Source organism: Daktulosphaira vitifoliae, unplaced genomic scaffold, assembly GCF_025091365.1.
Source record: "Daktulosphaira vitifoliae isolate Bord-2020 unplaced genomic scaffold, ASM2509136v1 Scaffold_1, whole genome shotgun sequence".
Lineage (NCBI taxonomy): Eukaryota > Metazoa > Arthropoda > Insecta > Hemiptera > Phylloxeridae > Daktulosphaira > Daktulosphaira vitifoliae.
In genome coordinates, this window is record NW_026099572.1 from 10,736,323 (window position 1) to 10,744,392 (window position 8,070).

Consider the following 8,070-nt stretch of genomic DNA (forward strand, 5'->3'; position numbering starts at 1 on the left):
TTTTTTATATTATTACTAATTATATATATAAAATAATAATTAAAAGAAAAAAAAATTTGTTTTCAAATTATTACTGATTTGATTTTTAATATGTTAAAAATAATCAGTCCAAATTTTCAATTTTAACCTATTTTTTTGGTTCTTTAAAGTTGATGAAAAATTTTTGATAAAGATTTATGAAAGTTTATAGTAAAATAAATTGAATATATTACCATAACTTTTAGCTCAATTACAAGTTTAAAATTGACATCTAGGCCTGTCAACAAAGGAAAAATTGCGGAAAAAATTTTGTTTTTTTAAAAGTTGAATTAAAATATGTATAATGACATACTAATAGTCCTCAAGATTGGAATTGAGCTTTTTTTTTAAATCCTCGCAAAAGTTCAAAAATATGAGCTTTCTTAATTTTCTCAAAAAAAAATATTTAACTTACAAAAAAAAGTTTCGCACAAAAGTTGTTTAAAAGACAATTATAAATAAAAATATAATCTTATATTTTTTCATTTAAACAAATATTTTTCGAGTTACATTACATTTAATATGAGTACTAAAATTTATATTCCATTTTTTTCATTTTACGGTTACTTTTTATCATGTTATACTTACATTAGACACAATGTTATAAATGCATATGTGTTTATGTGTGAGTTTATTTATTTATTGTATCATTAAAGTGTAGTGTATATTGAGATACAACCGATAGAGATTTGACGCTATATTATTTAAACCCAACTAAACGCTAAATTGTACATTCCGAAACAACAATCATATTATGTCAATTGCCACCGGAATATCTGGTAATATTTTTCTTTTTCTTTGCCTTAATCCCAACTACTTGGGGTCGGGCACCCTTATCCTAAGATTCCACTTGACACGATCTCCCACATCTTCTACGCTCACATCAGCTGTCCTCATGTCGCATTTAATAACATCCCTCAATCTCCTTAATGGTCTTCCTCTATCTCTTCTTCCTTCAACATTCATTTCTATAACTGTTCTTACAGATTTCGATTCTTCTTTCCTCATACCATGACTAAACAATCTAAGTCTATTTTCTGTCATCTTATCCACGATTGACGCAACACCTATACTTCCTCTTATATGCTCGTTCCTTATCCTATCTTCTCTAGTCACTCCACTCATCCAACTAAGCATTCTCATCTCTGCTACACTTATTCTCTGCTCTACTTTCTTATCAACCGCCCAACACTATTAACCATACATCATAGCTGGCCTCACAATTTCATACTAAATTTAAAAACTATAATTAGTATTTATTCATATATTATATTTTAAAATCAAAGAACTACTAATCAGGATATAATTAAAGAAATAAGAGTTCATGTTGCTTTTAAAATATTTCACCAATTTCTCTAAAGGAAACACTATCTACAGATTTGCATCGAAGCGTTTCTTATGATAGTGATTTTAATCACTGTCAGATATCATCTATACTTGTCCCATCTATGCCTCGTCCATACTGTGCCTCGACCCCACTGTGCTACCGTTTTTTTATTTTTTTTTATTAAGTATAAAAATATGTTTATTTATTTTATTTTCTAACGCCTAAACAGGCAATTTTACAAAAGGAAGCAAAAACATTAAATGTAAGGTTATAAATTATTTTGATACAGCAATAAAGTACTACAAACTAAAAATGTTAAAAGCTAAATTTGAATATATACAACAAGACATTAATACTATGTACAATATAAATTATTTTAATTAGCAGCGTAGAATTATAACTAAACACAAAATGGGTCTAGACTAAACTCATCAAGTCGTCTAAGTATTCTGTGTAGTGGGTGGTTTTGGCCATANCAGTGGGTGGTTTTGGCTATATGAGGTGGAATGAAAGGGAAGTTTGAAAAGGGAGTGGTTTCTTGTGTTAAAGGAAGGGACACGAAAGTATATTTTGGATAGAAGTTCAGGAGAATCAATGGAACCATTGAGAAGGGATTTTATGAATGAGATGTCAGCATCTTCTCTGCGGGAGGCTAAGGAAGGAAGTCGGATAGCGGTGCGAATAGTGGAGTAGTAATGAGGAAGATGATTTATTTTCAAAAGGAAGGCAGCTTAAGAAAGGAATTTATTTTGCACTCTTTCCATTCTTATAATGTCTTTAGTAAGGTAAGAGTGCCATACCACAACACCATACTCTAGTATAATCGGACCAAGGAAAGATAGAGGACACGGGGACAGGAAGGAGAGGAGAAGTTAGAAGTGTTTCTTTTAATAAAGCCTAATACTTTTAGGTCTCTACCAATAATATTATTCATATGGAATTCAAAGGAAAGAGTAGGAGCGTAATAAATACCGAGGTCTTTGATAACGGAAACACGGTTGAGAAGTGAGCCTTGAAGGAAGTAGGAGTGGTGTAAGGGGGAGAATTTGCGGGAGAACGACATTATGTGGCATTTGCTGGTATTAAGAGATAGGTTGAGCTCCATGGCCCAATTGGAGAAAGTGTCGAGGTCGGATTGAAGGAGTAAACAGTCAGATGGTGAATTTATGTTAAGAAAAAGTTTAATGTCATCGGCAAAAAGAAGNCCAGATGATGAATTTATGTTAAGAAAAAGTTTAATGTCATCGGCAAAAAGAAGTACTTTATAGTTAAGTAGTAAATTGGGAAGGGAGTTGACATAGAGGGTGAACAAGAGTGGGCTGAGATGGCCACCTTGAGGAACACCAGAAGAAATGATGCAAAGATCAGAAATCATACCATTGATTGAAACAAGTTGCCTTCTGGAGTCTATATAAGATGACAACCATGCGAGTAGTGGATTGCCAAAACCAAGGTTATGTAGTATTTTAATTAGAGTGCCGTGATCAACGGTATCAAAGGCTTTTTTGAAATCAGTAAATATCACGTCAACTTGTGAGCCGGATTCAATATTATCTAGGATATAGGTAGAAAAGACGAGACTGCTAGTTACTGATGATTTCCCAGGACGAAAGCCATGTTGGTTGTCACTGAGGAGATGATTAACATTTCTTTAAATGGAGGTAAAAACCAGGGACTCAAAAATTTTAGCTATATGAGGGAGAATGGATATAGGCCTGTAGTTAGTAATGTCGGATGGATCACCGGATTTAAGGATTGGTGTAATAGAGCAGGTTTTCCAGACAGTAGGAAAAACTCCCTCATTTAGGGAGCGTTGAAAGAGGAAAAAAAGTGGTTGTGCTAGGGAGTCACGACATTTATAAAGTAACTGGGCCGAAATATTATCAGGACCATTGGAGTGGTTGTTTTTTAAGGATTCAAGAGCATAATGTACATCAAATATTGAAAAAGAACAGTTTGATGGAAGATTAAATTGGTAATTTTTGGTAACTTGAGGAGTAGAAATGGAAGTGGAGAAAGTATTTGGAGGTTTAAAAACCGAGGAGAAGAATTTAGAAAAGAGATTGGCATTTTTCAAGGGTGAATTTGATACTTCATCAAAAAGATGGACGGTGGAAGGGATTTGTGAATGTTGTTTGAGGTCTCTGGTATATTTCCAGAATAANTTTTAAGGTCTCTGGTATATTTCCAGAATAAGGAGGGGTTAGTTGAGAGAGAGAGCGCTCAGTGTCACTGATGTAAGAACGGTAATGACTAAGGGATAGTTGTTTACATTTGGCTCGTAGATGAGAGAAAACTGAGTAGTCAGAAGGAAGATTTGTTTTTTTAAACTGTTTATGAGCATATTTTTTTTTGATTATTAAGGACTTTAAAGTAGGTGATACCCAACGGGGAAATTTCGGGTTTCTGAAGGTCTTTTTTGGAGTGAAATTCTGAATAGCGTTAAGTAGAGCATCGTTGAAAACAGTGGCGGCATCGTTAATAGAGTAGAGCGAAAAAGTGGTCTCCCAATTAAAGGAGTCAATGAATTTAGAAATAGAGGAATAGTCACCGATTTTAAAGTCAAAATAAGAATGTGTAGTATTTAGTTTAGGTGGTTTGGGATAATGGTACATGATACATAAAGGAGGATGGTAAAGATCGGGTTTGATGAGAGGCGAAGTGGCTTTGGCGACTGACAAGTTCTTAGAAGTGGATAGGACTAAATCGAGGATGTTGCCTGTACAATTAGTAGTTTGGTTGAATTGATAAAAGTTTAAGAAGGAGAAAGAATCAATAATTAGAGTGGAGGTTGGGGTAATATTGCCACTTGCTGAAAGGCCAAACTCATCAGATGCCCATGAAATACCTGGCATGTTATAATCACCGCAGATAATAACTTCATCTGGCTGGTGATTAGATAGNAAAGGAAGAAGTGTAATTGCGTGTAGTATTAGAATGTAGGGAGATAAAGTTGGAAAAGTAATTTATAGTTGAAGAAGAAAGAATACAAAAAGAGCAAGATGGATCGTTGACGAAAGATGTGTGTTGGTGCAATTTAGAGATGAAAAAATCAGAAGACAAGCTTAGTTTTTTGATGCATAAGAAGTCCTAGAAGAGCCGCAGTTGGTGAGGTTATTTTTTACAATATGTGGAAATACATTTCTGTATCTAATTGCCTAATCCAGTCTAATCTAATCCAGTCTCTCCTTGCTTTATACGGTTGTCAAGATCTAGGTAGACACGACAGATTTCCTGTCGCTCCAGTAGAGTACGATCTCGCGAAACATAAATATTTTGCAGATTATTATCAGCTCCCAAAGAGCGTTTGCCGGTGTTGAAGTCAACAACAAAGTTTGAAGCTTGCTCTTTAGAAGCAAAGATAACTTTTAGTGGTCTAGGCTTTGTATTTTTCGGGCGGCCGAGTCTAAAAAGCTTGTAATTGGAGGGAATAGACAGTGATAATGGTTGAATGGTTTCATTAAGTTTTTTAATATCATCATTCGCTCGAGAAGAAGGTGAAGCTTCTGATGACTCAGAGAGACCATGAACGACAATGTTGAAAAGCGACTTCTCTCGTTCAGAAATTTCACTCAAAAGAGTAGGTAGGTTGCTATTTTTTGATGCAGATTCAAGGGAAGCAACTCTTTCCTGAAGAGTAGAGATGTCAGATTTGATGACAGTGTTTTCAGAACGAATCTCTGCTAATTGGGAAGATAGAAAGTCAACGCTATTTTTTAGTTCGCTGAACATTTTATTTAGAGACGCACATAAGGTTTTGCATTGTTTTTGAGTGTTTTGAATTTCAGCGAAAGCTATCCGGAATTCTTCTGCAGAAAGGGGGGTAGGTGCAGGAAGTGTAGTTTTTGAGATTTTGGTAGCTGTAGCAGAGTTAGACCTCGTTATAATTTGATTAAGAGTGGTTTTGGGTGAGTTAGAGTTATTCATGCTGATCTATCTCAGTATCCAGCGTTAAAGTCTCCAAAAGATAGATTGATGAGATTATGAATGGTGGTAGTTGTTTAGCAACGGTGACCAGCGTTTAAGTCACCGAAAAACAGCTGATGGCAGTATCGTTTAGCAACAACAAAATGATAAGAACAAGAGAAAAGTGATCAGTACTCACAAAAAGTTGAAGTAGAAAGACAGAAAAAATAACTAAAAACTAAGTTTAACAGGCTGAATTGACTTCCAGAGTTCAATAAAATCATACGAAATGTTTTAAGTTACTAGAGGAAAAAAAGCGCGCACCAAATTGTAGTTTAAAAATTGTTTAAGAGAAGATGAAATTGTTATCAATAATACTGTTATTTTTTTACTAACTACTCGTCAAATATTAAAATATTTCATACAAAAGTTACTTGAAATTAAATTTTCTGTAACTTTAATACTTTTCGTGGTGATCTGAGTTTTATAAGAAATAATGCCGATGCATTATTGGGTCTTATGATAAACGGCAAAATAAGATCTTTTTTTTATAAGTAATTTTCACTTATTTCATATTAAAATTAAAAATGTTCAATTTTTAATAATTTAACGATGGTTGTCTTTACTAAGTTTGGTAATTGGTTCGTTTTTTTTAATAGAAGTGATACAGCTATATATGATAATGCGTTTTGGTATCTAATTTTAGAGTGAATATCGTTATTATTTATCAACTGAAATATCAATATACAAATTCCTTATAGTACATCATTATATGTATTAAACTATTGGATTTTACAGATTTATCAAAAATAATTTTTTTGTGATTATCTATTGGCCTATGTTATTTGACAATAACTGTGAATTACATATTGAACGTATATTGTTAAATTTTAACAGTACGTTTTATATATTTTTTACTTCTTTAAAAGTTACCGACACCGCAATATTTCTTTTCGAAATGGTTCCAAGATCCAGCTTACGTGAGTCTAAATTTATCTATATAATTGGATTTAGTTCTAAACAAATAATAGGTAGAAAATTTCCATCTAATAAGCAGCTGTTATCTGTTTTATTTTGTAATTTACGGGAAGTAAAATTAAATTTACGTCAAAATGCTACTTTAGTTATACAAGAAACAATTATATTTTGAAAGAAAACTCGTATACCTACAAAGAGTGAACAAAATTGTATTTTAAAATAGAAAAATTATACCATGATTGGAGAAACTTGCAAAAATTAGAACATCGAAAAATTGACACAAAAGTTAAAAAAAAAATCAGATTTTATTAGTAGCCTCGAATATCTATTTGATATTGCACATGCAAATGCTTTAGATTTAATTAAAATTGAGGAAGACAAATCATTTTTAATTTCTCAGCGAGAGAATGGACGAATCAGTTCAATGATTGGCGTTGACAATAAATTAGCAAATACTGAAAAAAATATAGAAGAAAGAAGGAAAGAGGCTGATGTTAGGAAAAATCGTGTCCATAAAGAATTAGAAGCTGTCAGTAAGTTAAAATTACGTGTAAGTAATCGTTGAAAAAGTACTACATACATTTGAGTATTTTTTATTTTAACCGAAACTGTATAACTGGAATCATCTAGTAATAGTGAAGACGAAACCATTACAGTATTAGATAGTGAACCTGGACCAACTAAAAAACACCTTCGAAGTAACACAGGGTCAAACAATTTTATTACTGAAAAATTGGCCATTGCATTAGATAAATGTAAAGTTAGTGATCGAGATGCGGCACACATTTTAATAGCAACAGCTGTAGCTCTTGGTGAGAATGTAAATGAATTGATGATAAGTAGTTCATCAATTAGACGTTCTCGTATGAATCTACGTAAAGAGCGTGCTGAAAAAATTCGTAGTAATTATAAGGTAGGAGTAAAAGAAGCTATTGTAGTACATTGGGACGAAAAATTCTGCCTTCGTAAACTAGAAAATCAACAGTGGATAGTCTTCCTGTTATAACTTCATTCGATGGTAAAGAGTAACTTTTAGATGTCCCTTTCATGAATACTGGTACTGGAAATAATCATGCTATTGCAGTATATCACAGTCTTGTTGAGTGGTCTATGGCTGATAATGTTCAAGTATTTTGTTGCAATAACACCACTTCAAACATGCAAATACTTATAACTTAAATGCAAATACTTAAAAATAAATTAATATGTTAGATCATAGAATATGTTTAGTTTTTAATATGAGTTTAAGTCATAAATTTTAAATAACTTAAATAATTAATACTTTGTTTACATATATCGTTTTTTGTTTGTGTATTATAAAATTGTTTTAACACGTAAAAAAACAATAATTAAGTAATTTTTATATAAAAATACCTTCTCGTCTTCGCATCGAAACTAATATAAAGCTTTTATTTAATTTTAATTAAAACATTATACGTTTCAGAAAAATGAATCATTTTTGTACTTTGAAAAGGCCGAGGACCTACATTATAAGGCTTACCTAGTCTAATTGACTTGAGGCCCGTCGATAATTTAGGAATGTATGGCTTGATTGCTTCAGTAATTTTTAATGCATCATAAGAGGTTCTGTCTTCTAAGACAGTAGAGGAAGATTCAACAATTCCTCAAATGATGACATTTCGAGAACATCGTTCACACTCAGTAATCTTTTGTAGAATGCTTCGTATAAGGTCTGCTGAAGAATTAGAGTGATTTTTTGCAGATTTAAGGGTTTCAATGCGCCTAACTAGATTAAAGATGATTTCACGAAGTTTGTCGTTTTTCGATTTTAAATCTTCAACCTGAGAAGATAGAAGTCCTATACTCTTATTGAGTTCAGT